General features: G+C 40.1%; 1 pseudogene; it reads right to left on the bottom strand.

Moving 5' to 3' along the window:
- Window positions 1-1,186: 1,186 nt before the first annotated feature.
- The window catches only part of LOC129842715 (zinc finger protein 271-like), a 37,872-nt pseudogene continuing 21,735 nt past the window's right edge, over window positions 1,187-17,323 (bottom strand).

Below are 17,323 nucleotides of genomic sequence, written 5' to 3'. Positions count from 1 at the left end.
TTACACCTCCACACAGGAATACACACTCAGAACCTACTGACTGGGTCCTGTTTACACCTCCAAGGTGACCCCCCCTCACACTGGAACACTCAGAGCCTCCTGCCTGGGCCCTGTTTACACCTCCACACAGGAATACACACTCAGAGCCTCCTCACTGGGCCCTGTTCACACCTCCAAGGTGCCATCCTCACACTGGAATACACACTCAGAGCCTCCTGACTGGGCCCTGTTTACACACAGGAATACACACTCAGAGCCTCCTGTCTGGGTCCTGTTTACACCTCCACACAGGAATACACACTCAGAGCCTCCTGACTGGGCCCTGTTTACACACAGGAATACACACTCAGAGCCTCCTGACTGGGCCCTGTTTACACACAGGAATACACACTCAGAGCCTCCTGACTGGGCCCTGTTTACACACAGGAATACACACTCAGAGCCTCCTGACTGGGCCCTGTTTACACACAGGAATACACACTCAGAGCCTCCTGACTGGGCCCTGTTTACACACAGGAATACACACTCAGAGCCTCCTGTCTGGGTCCTGTTTACACCTCCACACAGGAATACACACTCAGAGCCTCCTGACTGGGCCCTGTTTACACCTCCACACAGGAATACACACTCAGAGCCTCCTGACTGGGCCCTGTATACACCTCCACACAGGAATACACACTCAGAGCCTACTGACTGGGCCCTGTATACACCTCCACACAGGAATACACACTCAGAGCCTACTGACTGGGCCCTGTATACACCTCCACACAGGAATACACACTCAGAGCCTACTGACTGGGCCCTGTATACACCTCCACACAGGAATACACACTCAGAGCCTACTGACTGGGCCCTGTATACACCTCCACACAGGAATACACACTCAGAGCCTACGAGGCTTAACTCCACTTTGCGAGTTTCCTCTTAATAAAAAAAAAAACTACTTTCGAGATGTGGTATCCACTCGGCTCGCTGCCTCTCAGATCAAAGGTGGGTCCATCTGCTCCGTTCCCAAAGTGTGGTCTCTGAGATCCCAAGTTTGAGGGATCGCTCGTGCACGATTTACCCAGGTCATCAGGAGCGGTCACAAAGGGAAGACTCACACCCCCATCAAGATTAACATCCCCAAATGTGGTTAATTTCTTTAATATCAAATGAGGAGACAAACTTATCACACAAGTCAGAGTTATTCTTAAACTAAATCTTTATTCACTTAATAATAAGGGAGTAGGTCAAGACAACGCACACATATAAAGTGAATCAATTGAGTGTTCTACGATAATGGCTGGTCGACAAATCACCCCCAGATGATTTGTTGAGAGCCACGAGACAAAAGTACAAAGGTATTTTACAGCCAAGATACACCCTTTCAATCTACATGACGAACAACAGATGTATAGAACGGGTCACAAGATTAATATTTGTATGAAAGATACCTATAATTCTCAGCAGACAGTATCTGCTGTAAAAACAGTACTCTTTGTGTAGAGACCAGGGTCTGGCCCTGGGGTCATCTCTCCCTGGTACCATATAGAACAGAAACATTAACCTCTTCTGGCTGCAGGGGCAGTATTGAGTAGCTTGGATGAAAGGTGCCCATTTCAAACGACCTAGTACTCAATTCTTGCTCGTACAATATGCATATTATTATTACTATTGGATAGAAAACACTCAAGTTTCTAAAACCGTTTGAATTATATCTGTGAGTAAAACAACTCATTTTGCAGCAAACTTCCTGTCAGAAAGTGAAAAATCTGAAATCGAGGCTCTGTTCCAGGGCCTCCCTATTAATCTGCTTGAAATCTATTAGTATACATGCACTTCATACACCTTCCACTAGTTGTCAATAGGCAGTGAGAGAAGAAATGGAGTGTATAGGTATTTCTATGGTCAAAAGAGAGATCATGGAATGACAGGACCCCAATTTCCTCTGTTCAGGATGGCGCAGGAAGTACATCAGCATTGGCTTTTGAAAAGCTTTCGTTATAGACGGCTACTATCTCCGGCTTTGATTTTATTTGATAAATGTGACAATATCATCGTAAAGTATGTTTTTTTCAATATAGTTTCATCAGATTATCAACATTTTTTCGGGAGTTTTGGCGTGTTCTGTTCTCTGCGTTTGGTGACGATGGACAGCTTAGTGCCACTTTGCTAGTTTTGCTTGCTAATTCGAGAGGGAAAAAGGACATTCTAAATCCAAACAACGATTATTCTGGACAAAGAACCCCTTGTGCAAGATTCTGATGGAAGCTCAACAAAGGTAGGACCCATTTATGATGTTATTTCCTATTTCTGTCGAAAATGTGTAGTTGTGTTTTCCGCCGAGATTTTGGGCGCTCTCTAGCTATAACGTAAGCTGTATGTCGTACTGAAGTTATTTTTAGAATTCTAACACGGCGATTGCATTAAGAACTAGTGTATCTATCATTTCCTGTACAACATGTATTTTTTAGTAAAGTTTATGAATAGTTATTTGATCAGAATAGGTGAGTGTCAGAAATATATGCGGACATTCTGGGAAAAAGATGCTAAGTTTTCACAATGTATAACCACGGATTTTCGCTCTCAATATGCACATTTTCGAACAAACCATATATGTATTGTGTAATATGTTATAGGACTGTCATCTGATGAAGTTTATGAATGTTAGTGAAATAATTAATATCTTTTGCTGGTTTTGTCGCTATCGCTACTGTTGCCTTGAATCAATGTAGCTGTGTGGTTGGCTATTGTAGTAAGCTAATATAATGCTATATTGTGTTTTCGCTGTAAAACACTTAAAGAATCGGAAATATTGGCTGGATTCACAAGATGTTTGTCTTTCATTTGCTGTATTGGACTTGTTAATGTGTGAAAGTTAAATATTTCTAAAAAATATCTTTCGAATTTCGCGCCCTGCACTTGGACGGGCTGTTGTCATATTGAGCCCGACTTAAGGCTTGCAGCCCAAAGAAGTTAACTCATGCTCTGGAATGTGGTCTCTTTAGGTTTTTATCACCCAAAAGACATTGTAAATCTCCTGTCAGTGTTTTCTCCCAGAGGCCCATCCTCAGTAGAACACACAGACACAATAGTTCAAAGAACCCTCTATTCTGTTGCATAAAACAACCATTTGATGCAATAAAAGTTTTCTCAGTGTCCACTGAAAGTTGACAAGTAACAACAACTGGGACATAAAAGTCACCCACTAAATCTGCCCAAGAAGAGGCAAACAAAAGAAAAACCCACACCAAACTTACAGACAGGAAGCAAACCAAAACGGTAGCGCAACAAAAGGTGTTGACTCTCCACATCTATCAAGACAACTGGAGCACTGGACGTGCTACCGAGCTATACGTGCTAACGAGCTATACGTGCTACCGAGCTATACGTGCTAACGAGCTATACGTGCTACCGAGCTATACGTGCTACCGAGCTATACGTGCTACCGAGCTATACGTGCTACCGAGCTATACGTGCTACCGAGCTATACGTGCTACCGAGCTATACGTGCTAACGAGCTATACGTGCTATACGTGCTAACGAGCTATACGTGCGAATTGTAAGATGTAAGATTGTTAATACAATTGATTATAGACCAATTTATTATACTACGTCCATGTGTTTAGGCTGCAAGTATGTTGAAATTAAGTTGTTTTTCATTGGGGAAAAAAACTACAACTGCAACCGAACATATATTTGACGTTGGGCTTAAGTCTTATTTTCAACATCTTTTCAATGACATTTGGCTAAATGGGAATAGCGCAATGTTAAAACACAGTTTTAACGTGCCCAAATCAATACCCAATATGCAGAAACAGTTTGTGATATATTGAATATTGAAAACCTAAACATGTTGAAGTGTTGCATTTTGATTCAAGTGGGTCACCAACGTGGTAAGTGTAACACAATTTTTTTTGTCACTTTTTGTTAAATAAATAGTACTCTTTCAATTCAGGGCCTGGGTTTTTCCGCTGAGGCTAAAACCAATAGATAGATAATATAGATAGATAATATCAACTGAACAGGGGACAAACGTTTATGGTTCTACATTCTGACATTCATTCAAATAGATCAAAACTTATTAAAAATCTCCTACTACAATGTTAAAACATTCTACATTGTGACATTATTTCATTGATATCATGAAACAACTCCTTCATGTATGTATTTTCTGATGTTTAATCAGAGATATTTTATCAGAGTATCTCTTCCCACATCGATCACAGCTATTAGGTTTCACTCCTGTGTGTGTTCTCTGGTGTACTGTCAGCTGGCTAGATCTAATAAAACTCTTCCCACATTGATCACAGCTATGAGGTTTCACTCCTGTGTGTACTTGCTGGTGTCTAGTCAGATTGCTAGATGTAGTAAAACTCTTCCCACATTGATCACAGCCATAAGGTTTCTCTCCTGTGTGTGTTCTCTGGTGTTCAGTTAGATTGCTAGATGTAGTAAAACTCTTCCCACATTGATCACAGCCATAAGCTTTCTCTCCTGTGTGAATCCTCTGGTGTATAGTTAGATTGCCAGATGTAGTAAAACTCTTCCCACATTGATCACAGCTATAAGGTTTCTCTCCTGTGTGTCCCCGCTGGTGTCCTATCAGGCTGCTTAAGTGAGAAAAACTCGTCCCACATTGATAACAGCCAAAAGGTTTCTCTCCAGTGTGTATTCTTTGGTGTGATTTCAGGGTTTGTAGTAGAATAAATCTCTTCCCACATTGATCACAGCCGTAAGGTTTCTCTCCTGTGTGAATTCTCTGGTGTTCAGTTAGATTGCTAGATGTAGTAAAACCTTTCCCACATTGATCACAGCTATAAGGTTTCTCTCCAGTGTGAATTCTTTGATGTATTTTAAGGTGTGATGAGTAGTTGAATCTTTTCCCACAGTCAGAGCAGCAGTGAGATTTCTTTCCTGTGGGTCTCTGCTGGTGTTTCTTGAGGAGTTCTGATCTGGAGAGACTCTTCTCTGCCTTGTCAGCATCATGTTGAGGCTCCCCAGAGGATCCACGATAGTCACGCCTCTCTCCTGTGTGAACGACAAAGTCAGATGATTAAAGATGGTTAAAGGCCCACAACAGCAGAAATCCACTGTTAATTTTAGGTAAAAGGTGATGCCCAGAACGTACCCGTGAAGTTGTACAACAATTGACGTCTGTTCAATTTGAAAATTAAGCCGGTCAAGACAGCAACAATAGTCATATTTAGTCTTGTTTTCACATTAGTAGTAACATTGATGATTGCAGGCTAGAAACACGTTTTTCAAGTTGTTGAAACTCTAAGCAGTGTGCCAGATGACTTTTGGTCTCCAATATAGGCCCCTTTCTGTGTTTGATAAAATTGCGGCACGAGGGCATAGCACACACAATTTGGTTGCAGAAACTCCTCCATGCTAATGAGGAAACCGCTAGTTATGGATGTAGTATATCTGCCTGGAGCAAAAATGGGGATCGAAGATTTTCACAATGTATTCTGAACATTACAGGGCAAGATCAGGAGTGCTACTCAAGGAAACTCACATTAAGTTCTGTGTCTATTCACTAATTCACCACCGTGGGGGAAAACTCAGGGGAGTTCTCATAGGCTGACAGCAAAAACAGCCTCCATTTACAGGTTGATTATGAGTGCATTTCACATTACTTTTGGATTATAAATTGTAAGGCTCGCTTGAATCACCTGCTTAAAATGTTTGTGTTATTGTCGAAAATCAACTGCTATATACTTAAAAAACACTTAACCAGGAAAATGCTCTTTGGCTAGCTTTAACATCAGCCATAACTTCACCTAACAACAACATAGACCTACTGTAGGACCCATAACTTCACCTAACAACAACACAGACCTACTGTAGGACCCATAACTTCACCTAACAACAACATAGACCTACTGTAGGACCCATAACTTCACCTAACAACAACATAGACCTACTGTAGGACCCATAACTTCATCTAACAAATTAGACCTACTGTAGGACCCATAACTTCACCTAACAACAACATAGACCTACTGTAGGATTCATAATTTCACCTAACAACAACACAGACCTACTGTAGGACCCATAACTTCACCTAACAACAACATAGACCTACTGTAGGACCCATAACTTCATCTAACAAATTAGACCTACTGTAGGACCCATAACTTCACCTAACAACAACATAGACCTACTGTAGGATCCATCATTTCACCTAACAACAAATAAAGGAAAATAGCTCTGTGTGTTGTACAATAGTCTATCCATCAAGGAACAGTTCTCTACACATTATGAGCTAAGTATCTCTGTGTACAAACAGACTAACGAGACCCTACAGTAAATCAAGCAGACAATAACATTATAAACATCAATTTGTTAGGGATGTTTGATCCAACGTGGAGCACAGCACAACTGTCTTTACAAGAGTAATGAATGAAGAAGCACTTTGGTTGTTGTTGCATGTCGTGATGTTTGTCATGTGACTGTCTTTCAGAAAATGATTTCCTGGATTAGCTGACGATAGTTGAACATGTGACTAACTAAATTGCCACAGTATTAAGAATGATGTGTAATTATTGAAGAAACGTGTTAATGACATTAATGGCGTTATCCATTTGGGTGTTGTCAATAAAGTTAAGGGGACTTTCGGTTAGAACCAATGGATTTAGCAAACTCTGAAATTATTTAGGATTTCTGTGCCCATGAAAACTGTTTTCCCAGCGTAACATAAGGAGCCACTGAATGTAACGTAGGTAGAGTGCATTTCAGAGATCTGAATACAAAGAACTGTATTAACAGGACAATAACCTAAACCACAAGGCCAAATCTACACTGGAGGAGCTTAACAAGATGACATTGAATGTTCCTGAGTGGCCTAGTTACAGTTTGGACTTAAATCGTCTTTAAAATCTATGGAAAGACTTGAAAATGGCTTTCTAGTAATGATCAACAACCAACTTGACAGAACAGGAAGGATTTAAAAAAGAATAATGAATATTCACATGAAGATCAGTCTCCTATTGGATGACATCACGACTTCCCATCAAGCCAACTCCTTGAAGGCCTTACTATGACATCACTCACTCCTTCTGGTTTGCAGTTGTCTAAAAAAACACTATTTTGCTCAAAACAATTTATTTGTTTCCCTTTAGTGTGTTTATACTTTACTGTGTTTATATGTCACTTTTCAACAGAAAAAGTTAAAAATCACTGGAGGACGTCATGAACAATTCCTACATTTTTTCTTTTTCGTTTTTCACCTTTATTTAACCAGGTAGGCCAGTTGAGAACAAGTTCTCATTTACAACTGCGACCTGGTCAAGATAAAGCAAAGCAGTGCAACAAAAACAACACAGAGTTACACGTGGGATAAACAAAAGTACAGTCAATAACACAATAGAAAAATCTATATATATATATATGTATGTATATATATATATGTATATATATATGTTAAGTTAAAAATCACTGGAGGACGTCATGAACAATACAGTGTGTGCAAATGGAGTACAGAGGCAGTAAAGGCAATAAGGCAATAAATAGGCCGTAGTAGCAAAGTAATTACAATTTAGCATATTAACACTGGAGTGATAGATGTGCAGATGATGATGTGCAAGTAGAATTACTGGTGTGCAAAAGAGCAAAAAAAGTAAATAAAAACACGGGGATGAGGTATGCAGTTGGATGGGCTATTTACAGATGGGCTATGTACAGCTGCAGCGATCGGTAAGCTGCTCAGATAGCTGATGCTTAAAGTTAGTGAGGGAGATATGAGTCTCCAACTTCAGCGATTTTTGCAATTCGATCCAGTCACTGGCAGCAGAGAACTGGAAGGAAAGAGGTGTTGGCTTTGGGGATGACCAGTGAGATATACTTCCTGGAGCGCGTCCTATGGGTGTGTGTGGCTATGGTGACCAGTGATCTGAGTTAAGGCAGCCTAGCAAAGACTTATAGATGACCTGGAGCCAGTTGGTTTGGCGACGAATATGTAGCGAGGGCCAGCCGACGAGAGCAGTGGTATATGGGGCTTTGGTGACAAAACGGATGGCACTGTGATAGACTGCATCCAGTTTACTGAGTAGAGTGTTGGTGGCTATTTTATAGGTGACATCATCGAAGTCGAGGATCGGTAGGATGGTCAGTTTTACGAGGGTATGTTTGGCAGCAAAAGTGAAGGATGCTTTGTTGCGAAATAGGAAGCCGATTCTAGATTTAGTTTTGGATGGGAGATGCTTAATGTGAGTCTGGAAGGAGAATTTACAGTCTAACCAGACACCTAGGTATTTGTAGTTGTCCACGTATTCTAAGTCAGAGCCGTACAGAGTAGTGATGCTGGACGGGCGAGCAGGTGCAGGCAGTGATCGGTTGAATAGCATGCATTTAGTTTTACTTGCGTTTAAGAGCAGTTGGAGGCCACGGAAGGAGAGTTGAATGGCATTGGTAGGTGGATTGGATACCACCAGCAGGTATATCTCTCTGGTCACCCCCAAAACCAATTCCTCCTTTGGCCGCCTCTCCTTCCAGTTCTCTGCTGCCAATGACTGGAACGAACTACAAAAATCTCTGAAACTGGAAACACATCTCCCTCACTAGCTTTAAACACCAGCTGTCAGAGCAGCTCACAGATTACTGCACCTGTTCATAGCCCATCTATAATGTAGCCCAAACAACTACCTCTTCCCCTACTGTATTTATTTATTTTGCTCCTTTGCACCCCATTATTTCTATTTCTACTTTGCACATTATTCCACTGCAAATCTACCATTCCAGTGTTTGACTTGGTATATTGTATTTACTTCGCCACCATGGCCTTTTTTTGCCTTCACCTCCCTTATCTCACCTCATTTGCTCACATCGTATATAGACTTATTTTTCTACTGTATTATTGACTGTATGTTTGTTTTACTCCATGTGTAACTCTGTGTTGTTGTATGTGTCGAACTGCTTTGCTTTATCTTGGCCAGGTCGCAGTTGTAAATGAGAACTTGTTCTCAACTTGCCTACCTGGTTAAATAAAGGTGAAATAAATAAATAAAATAGATCAGCAACGGTGGCTTGCAAACAGTGGATAGTAAGTAGCCCACCTTTGGAATAACTATGTATAGTTATAACTGTAGTATCCTGTATAACTGTAGTATCCTGTATAACTGTAGTATCCTGTATAACTATGTATAGTTATAACTGTAGTATCCTGTATAACTGTAGTATCCTGTATAACTGTAGTATCCTGTATAACTATGTATAGTTATAACTGTAGTATCCTCTATAACTGTAGTATCCTGTATAACTATGTAGTTATAACTGTAGTATCCAGTATAGTCTGGGAGGAGGTGAAACCACTCAGGCTTATTTGATGTGATCTAATGTTTTGATCATCTAGTTTTCCTTACAAGCATTCAGTCACCAAAGGGGGTTTGGTCATTCCTTTGTTTATATACTGTCTCATTGACAAAAATATTTTGGATTATTTGTTTACATCATTCCTTTGTCTCGACATATACAGTAAACGTGCTGAGGTTCTAATGTTGCCAAGGAGACACATTTTATTTATTTATTTAGTTTGGAGGGTTGGGGGTCTGACATCCAGGAGACACATTTTATTATTTATTTACAGTTTGGAGGGTTGGGGGTCTGACATCAAGGAGACACATTTTATTTATTTATTTACAGTTTGGAGGGTTGGGGGTCTGACATCCAGGAGACACATTTTATTATTTATTTACAGTTTGGAGGGTTGGGGGTCTGACATCCAGGAGACACATTTTATTATTTATTTACAGTTTGGAGGGTTGGGGTTCTGACATCCAGGCGACACATTTTAGTTCTAATGGTGCCGTTCTGTTATTCTTTTCAGCTTCTTTTTCCAAGCATCTTACATTACTCTGAGACTAGTTATCCTGGGATCTTACATTACTCTGAGACTAGTTATCCTGGGATCTTACATTACTCTGAGACTAGTTATCCTGGGGAATAGTTTCAATACATTTGCAAAAAACCTAAACCTGTTTTTGCTTTGGCATTATGGGGTATTGTGATGTCATTATGGGGTATTGTGATGTCATTATGGGGTATTGTGATGGCATTATGGGGTATTGTGATGGCATTATGGGGTATTGTGATGGCATTATGGGGTATTGTGAAAGATTTTAGAATAAAGGGATGCACCGATATTACATTTTTGGCTAATAACAATATCTAATATTTTCCTTGCCCCAAAAAACGATACAGATAACCAGTATTTAAAATTTTAGAGGCCTTTAAGCATTCTAGTACAGCACTCTAATAGTTAACACACACACGGATGCAGCGGTCTAAATCACTGCATCTCAGTGCAAGAGGTGTCACTACAGTCCCTGGTTCGAATCCAGGCTGTATCACATCCGGCCGTGATTGGGAGTCCCACAGTAGTTGTCTGTTATTGGTGTAGAGGGGAAGACAAAAGAGAGGGAACCCACATATGGATAGGAAGATAGAAATTATCATTATTATGGAAAATATTCATTTAAAATCCAGGATTTTTACAACTTCAGCTCTCTAGGTCATGCCAGTAGGATACAGTAGGTTGTATCTCTCTAGGTCATGCAAGTAGGTTACAGTAGGTTGTATCTCTCTAGGTCATGCCAGTAGGCTACAGTAGGTTGTATCTCTCTAGGTCATGCCAGTAGGCTACAGTAGGTTGTATCTCTCTAGGTCATGCCAGTAGGTTACAGTAGGTAGTAACTCTCTAGGTCATGCCAGTAGGTTACAGTAGGTTGTATCTCTCTAGGTCATGCCAGTAGGCTACAGTAGGTTGTATCTCTCTAGGTCATGCCAGTAGGCTACAGTAGGTTGTATCTCTCTAGGTCATGCCAGTAGGCTACAGTAGGTTGTATCTCTCTAGGTCATGCCAGTAGGCTACAGTAGGTTGTACATCTCTAGGTCATGCCAGTAGGCTACAGTAGGTTGTAACTCTCTAGGTCATGCCAGTAGGTTGTATCTCTCTAGGTCATGCCAGTAGGCTACAGTATGTTGTATCTCTCTAGGTCATGCCAGTAGGTTACAGTAGGTTGTAACTCTCTAGGTCATGCCAGTAGGTTACAGTAGGTTGTAACTCTCTAGGTCATGCCAGTAGGCTACAGTAGGTTGTAACTTTCTAGGTCATGCCAGTAGGTTACAGTAGGTTGTATCTCTCGAGGTCATGCCAGTAGGTTACAGTAGGTTGTATCTCTCTAGGTCATGCCAGTAGGCTACAGTAGGTTGTATCTCTCTAGGTCATGCCAGTAGGCTACAGTAGGTTGTATCTCTCTAGGTCATGCCAGTAGGCTACAGTAGGTTGTATCTCTCTAGGTCATGCCAGTAGGTTACAGTAGGTTGTATCTCTCTAGGTCATGCCAGTAGGTTACAGTAGGTTGTATCTCTCTAGGTCATGCCAGTAGGTTACAGTAGGTTGTATCTCTCTAGGTCATGCCAGTAGGTTACAGTAGGTTGTAACTCTCTAGGTCATGCCAGTAGGCTACTGTAGGTTGTATCTCTCTAGGTCATGCCAGTATGTTACAGTAGGTTGTATCCAAGTGGAAACAATTATCAACCCAATGTGGAAAGTGTCGAATTTGGTCAACAACAAAATGAAAGGCTTAGTTAGGTTTACTTGATCAAACAGATGTTTCATAATGCTTAAGTTGTTATGTGGACACGTGACATACCGACAACTGATAAAAAACACTATAGGAGTTGTCTCCAGATCGCTATGCATATTCATGCTAGTAGCTTAGCATCTCTCTCCATTGAATACAGGCGGTGCATATTCATGCTAATAGCTTAGCATCTCTCTCCATTGAATACAGGCGGTGCATATTCATGCTAGTAGTTTAGCATCTCTCTCCATTGAATACAGGCGGTGCATATTCATGCTAGTAGCTTAGCATCCCTCTCCATTGAATATAGGCGGTGCATATTCATGCTAGTAGCTTAGCATCTCTCTCCATTGAATACAGGCGGTGCATATTCATGCTAGTAGCTTAGCATCTCTCTCCATTGAATACAGGCGGTGCATATTCATGCTAGTAGCTTAGCATCTCTCTCCATTGAATACAGGCGGTGCACATTCATGCTAGTAGCTTAGCATCTCTCTCCATTGAATACAGGCGGTTGCAGTCAACAACCCTCATAGAATATAAACAATAGATTACAATAATAAGATGAATCCACCAATCCAAAGAAAGGATAGGCGGGAGCTAGACAACCCGCAGTGAAGCTTTGTGGACAACAACTCCCCTTGTTAGGGCGGAGAGACGTCTTGTCAGTATATCCATTATCTTTGGTGTAGCCAACCCAACTCTCACATGGCACTATTGGGGGGCACGGTGTGTAGTAAAACATCACTACATGAAAATCACTACATGCAGTGCCCCCCAGTCTGCGGTCAGCAGATAGACCCTTCTCAAATCTATATGTTAAGTCACTTTTTGGAAACGGAACGGAGAAAATAAGGGGTAGCTTGCTCTCTAGTCATCTGATTCTAGACATATCAGTCATCATCCTGGGCCCTCCGTTGAAGAGGTATTGACGAGCCAACTCCGAATATCCAAAGTTAAAAACACATTTAAGGCGGTACTTACTGGTGTTACTCAGATCTCCTATCTCCACCTCTTCATCTTTCAATGTGACAGTAATCTCTCCTTCCTTCTTCACTACAAAAACTGCATCCTCCTCTTTCTCTTCATCCTCTTCTTTTACTGAAACGTCTTTCTCTTCTTTCACTCTGAACGCGTCTTCCTCTTCTTTCACTGAAACGTCTTTCTCGTCTTCTTTCAGGGTAACAGCCTCACCCTCTACTTTTTGTTTTACTGTAACATCCTCTTCTTCCTTCTCCTCTTTCACGACAATGTTCAGCCCAAGAGCTTCTTTCTCCGTCCAGCAGACCTCCTCTTCTTTAACGAGAGTGGAGTAGTTTATTGAACTCATGGTCGGGGATGTTAGCTAGCTAGCTATCATTAGCGACTAGGCTAGTGCTAATTTAACCAGCCAGCTACTATAGTTGACTAATACAAAATAACGTAATATTAAATTAAATACGTTAACAAGTAGATACGACCTAAGTGTGTCTAACACACAGTAGCTAATATACACCGAAAGCGTATAAATAGCTTGAATCTTTCGGCTATGTTGGCTAGCAAGCTACCGAGGTGGTTGACGAGCTGTTTAGGAAGAACCGTCCACTAGATTATACGTCACGGCAGCAGCATCGCCTGAAAGACGGACATCGCCGTCTGCTGACTGGAGAGGAAACGCAGTTGAGGATCATATTTTATTTTCAGACAAAGATTATTTTAAATGGATTTAATTAAATAATACTATTATATTGAGAGATACAAAGACAGGAATGTGTTAATCGATTAGTGCGAATAAAAAATGTTTATTGCAGCACATTTAAGGCAGTTTCATTAAGTCAAACTAAATCTAAATAAGTAGCTAGCTACTGTAGGTCTATACTGCTCCTACATGGTGTAACAATACATCATGTAGATGTATATAATGAACTGACTAGGTCCATACTGCTCCTACATGGTGTAACAATACATCATGTAGATGTATATAATGAACAGACTAGGTCTATACTGCTCCTACATGGTGTAACAATACATCATGTAGATGTATATAATGAACTGACTAGGTCTATACTGCTCCTACATGGTGTAACAATACATCATGTAGATGTATATAATGAACAGACTAGGTCTATACTGCCCCTACATGGTGTAACAATACATCATGTAGATGTATATAATGAACAGACTAGGTCTATACTGCTCCTACATGGTGTAACAATACATCATGTAGATGTATATAATGAACAGACTAGGTCCATACTGCTCCTACATGTTTATGTATTATTATGTGTTATTTATTTCTCCTTTATTTAACCAGGTCGGCCAGTTGAGAACAAGTTCTCATTTACAACTGCAACCTGGCCAAGATAAAACAAAGCAGTTCGACAAAAACAACAACACAGAGTTACACATGAACAAACATTCAGTCAATAACACAATAGAAGATCGAGAATATATTTTTATGTTTAGAAATATCGTGAAACACGATCATTCCACTATTAATGCAGATATTATGGACATTTTATTTAAAACATGTAATTAAACTATAATTGTAGCTCCTTTAATTTAGACCCAAAATGTATTTGCTATAATGTGTGCCATTGCCCGGCTATTAAAATGGACAGGCGACTATTTGAGACTCAGCCTTGAATTTACATTTTATGGAATGTTAACTTTGATTGTCTTCAATGAAAATAACCTTTCAAACATGGAATGCAACGTTGTATGAAACAATATTGTCAACTGACTTGATGTCTACGGTGCCAAAGAGATTGATAGTTGGGAGTGTTGGGAGTGTCCAGTGTGTTGATATAATGGTAATAATGTCAAAATCCCACTTTTAACAACCATCAGAATTGGTTAAAAAAAAGTTATACCCGAGTAGTGCAGCGGTCGACAGTACTGCATCGAAGGGCTAGAGGCATCACTACAGACCCAGGTTCGATCCCGGGCTGTACCACAACCTGCTGTGATCGGGAGTCCCGTAGGGCAGCACACTATAGGCCAAGCGTTGCCCAGGTTAGGGGAGGGTTTGGCCGGGGGGGAGGGGGGGGATCCTTATGGCGCCTGCAGGCTGACCTCGGCTGTCAGGTGAACAGTGTTTCCTCCGACATATTGGTGCATCTTCCGGGTTAAGCGGGTAGCTGTTAAGAAGCTCGGTTTGGCTGGTCATGTTTGGCTGGTCAGAGGACGCATGACTCGACCTTCGATATATATTATATTATTATTGTATAATATATAGATATATTCAGTATTTGTATTTTTTATTTTACCTTTATTTATACAGGTTTTTCTCATTGAGATAACATATCTTTTCCAAAAGAGACCTGGTCCAATAGCAGCAGGGGGAACAACGTTTCAGACAAAACAACTTACGTACACAACATTAAACAAAGCTATAAACACACACACACACACAGTACAACAATAACATGTTACGTTAAAAACACGAAAGTCTTGACTAAAAACAGCTGCCCTAAAAACAATTACACTCTTCTATACATCGATCAAGTGTTTAATAAGCTCCAACAACGAAACCAGATCATCACATTTTAAATGTTCAGGAGAGAATTCCAGGACCACGGAGCTGAGTAACAATTCGACCTGTTCTAATTTTTGTTAGAAGCAAATGAGAAGGGGGCCGTAATTGATATTTATTTACCGACCTGACTAAAAAAGAACAGAGATAAAATGGCATTTTACCCAAAATGGCCTTAAATATCAGTGTATACCAGTGTTTAAGCCTACGCAAGGTCAATGACGACCAGCCAACAGCACTGGAGACATCACAATATCGAAATTGTGGAGAAAAAACGGGGGTAAAATTATTTTAAAAATACCGAAATTGGTTGTTCCCCCACCATTTACAACAACATCACTGAGCACCATCACTGTCTTTCCTTCATGGATCTCCTGCATGTTTACATATCTGGCATTACTCATCTCATATGTATATACTGTATTCTATCCTATTCTACTGTATCTTAGTCTATGTATTACTCATCTCAAATGTATATACTGTATTCTATCCTATTCTACTGTATCTTAGTCTATGCATTACTCATCTCATATGTATATACTGTATTCTATCCTATTCTACTGTATCTTAGTCTATGCATTACTCATCTCATATGTATATACTGTATTCTATCCTATTCTACTGTATTAGTCTATGTATTACTCATCTCATATGTATATACTGTATTCTATCCTATTCTACTGTATCTGTCTATGTATTACTCATCTCATATGTACATACTGTATTCTATCCTATTCTACTGTATCTGTCTATGTATTACTCATCTCATATGTATATACTGTATTCTATCCTATTCTACTGTATCTTAGTCTATGTATTACTCATCTCATATGTATATACTGTACTCTATCCTACTGTATCTTAGTCTATGCATTACTCATCTCATATGTATATACTGTATTCTATCCTATTCTACTGTATCTTAGTCTATGTATTACTCATCTCATATGTATATACTGTATTCTATCCTATTCTACTGTAATGTCTATGCTGCTCTGATATCGCTCGTCCATATATTTATATATTCTTATTCCATTAGTTAGATTTGTGTGTATTAGGTATTTGTTGTGAAATTGTTAGATATTACTGCACTGTTGGAGCTAGGAACACAAGCATTTAGTTAGATACTACTGCACTGTTGGAGCTGGGAACACAAGCACTTAGTTAGATACTACTGCACTGTTGGAGCTGGGAACACAAGCATTTAGTTAGATACTACTGCACTGTTGGAGCTATGAACACAAGCATTTAGTTAGATATTACTGTTGGAGCTATGAACACAAGCATTTAGTTAGATACTACTGCACTGTTGGAACTAGAAACACAAGCATTTGGTTAGATATTACTGCACTGTTGGAGCTGGGAACACAAGCATTTAGGTAGATATTACTGCACTGTTGGAGCTAGAAACACAAGCATTTAGTTAGATATTACTGTTGGAGCTATGAACACAAGCATTTAGTTAGATACTACTGCACTGTTGGAGCTGGGAACACAAGCATTTAGTTAGATACTACTGCACTGTTGGAGCTATGAACACAAGCATGCATTTAGTTAGATACTCCTGCACTGTTGGAGCTAGGAACACAAGCATTTAGTTAGATATTACTGCACTGTTGGAGCTAGGAACACAAGCATTTAGTTAGATATTACTGCACTGTTGGAGCTAGGAACACAAGCATTTAGTTAGATATTACTGTTGGAGCTATGAACACAAGCATTTAGTTAGATACTACTGCACTGTTGGAGCTGGGAACACAAGCATTTAGTTAGGTACTACTGCACTGTTGGAGCTATGAACACAAGCATTTAGTTAGATACTCCTGCACTGTTGGAGCTAGGAACACAAGCATTTAGTTAGATATTACGGCACTGTTGGAGCTTGGAACACAAGCATTTAGTTAGATATTACTGTTGGAGCTATGAACACAAGCATTTAGTTAGATACTACTGCACTGTTGGAGCTGGGAACACAAGCATTTAGTTAGATATTACTGCACTGTTGGAGCTAGGAACACAAGCATTTAGTTAGATACTACTGCACTGTTGGAGCTAGGAACACAAGCATTTAGTTAGATACTACTGCACGGTTGGAGCTAGGAACACAAGCATTTAGTTAGATATTACTGCACTGTTGGAGCTAGGAACACAAGCATTTAGTGTGATATTACTGCACTGTTGGAGCTATGAACACAAAACATTTAGTTAGAAACACCCCATCACTTTACATTACTTACAT

Source organism: Salvelinus fontinalis, unplaced genomic scaffold (assembly GCF_029448725.1).
Source record: "Salvelinus fontinalis isolate EN_2023a unplaced genomic scaffold, ASM2944872v1 scaffold_0062, whole genome shotgun sequence".
Classification (NCBI taxonomy): domain Eukaryota; kingdom Metazoa; phylum Chordata; class Actinopteri; order Salmoniformes; family Salmonidae; genus Salvelinus; species Salvelinus fontinalis.
This window is presented reverse-complemented; position numbering and strand designations above follow the sequence as displayed.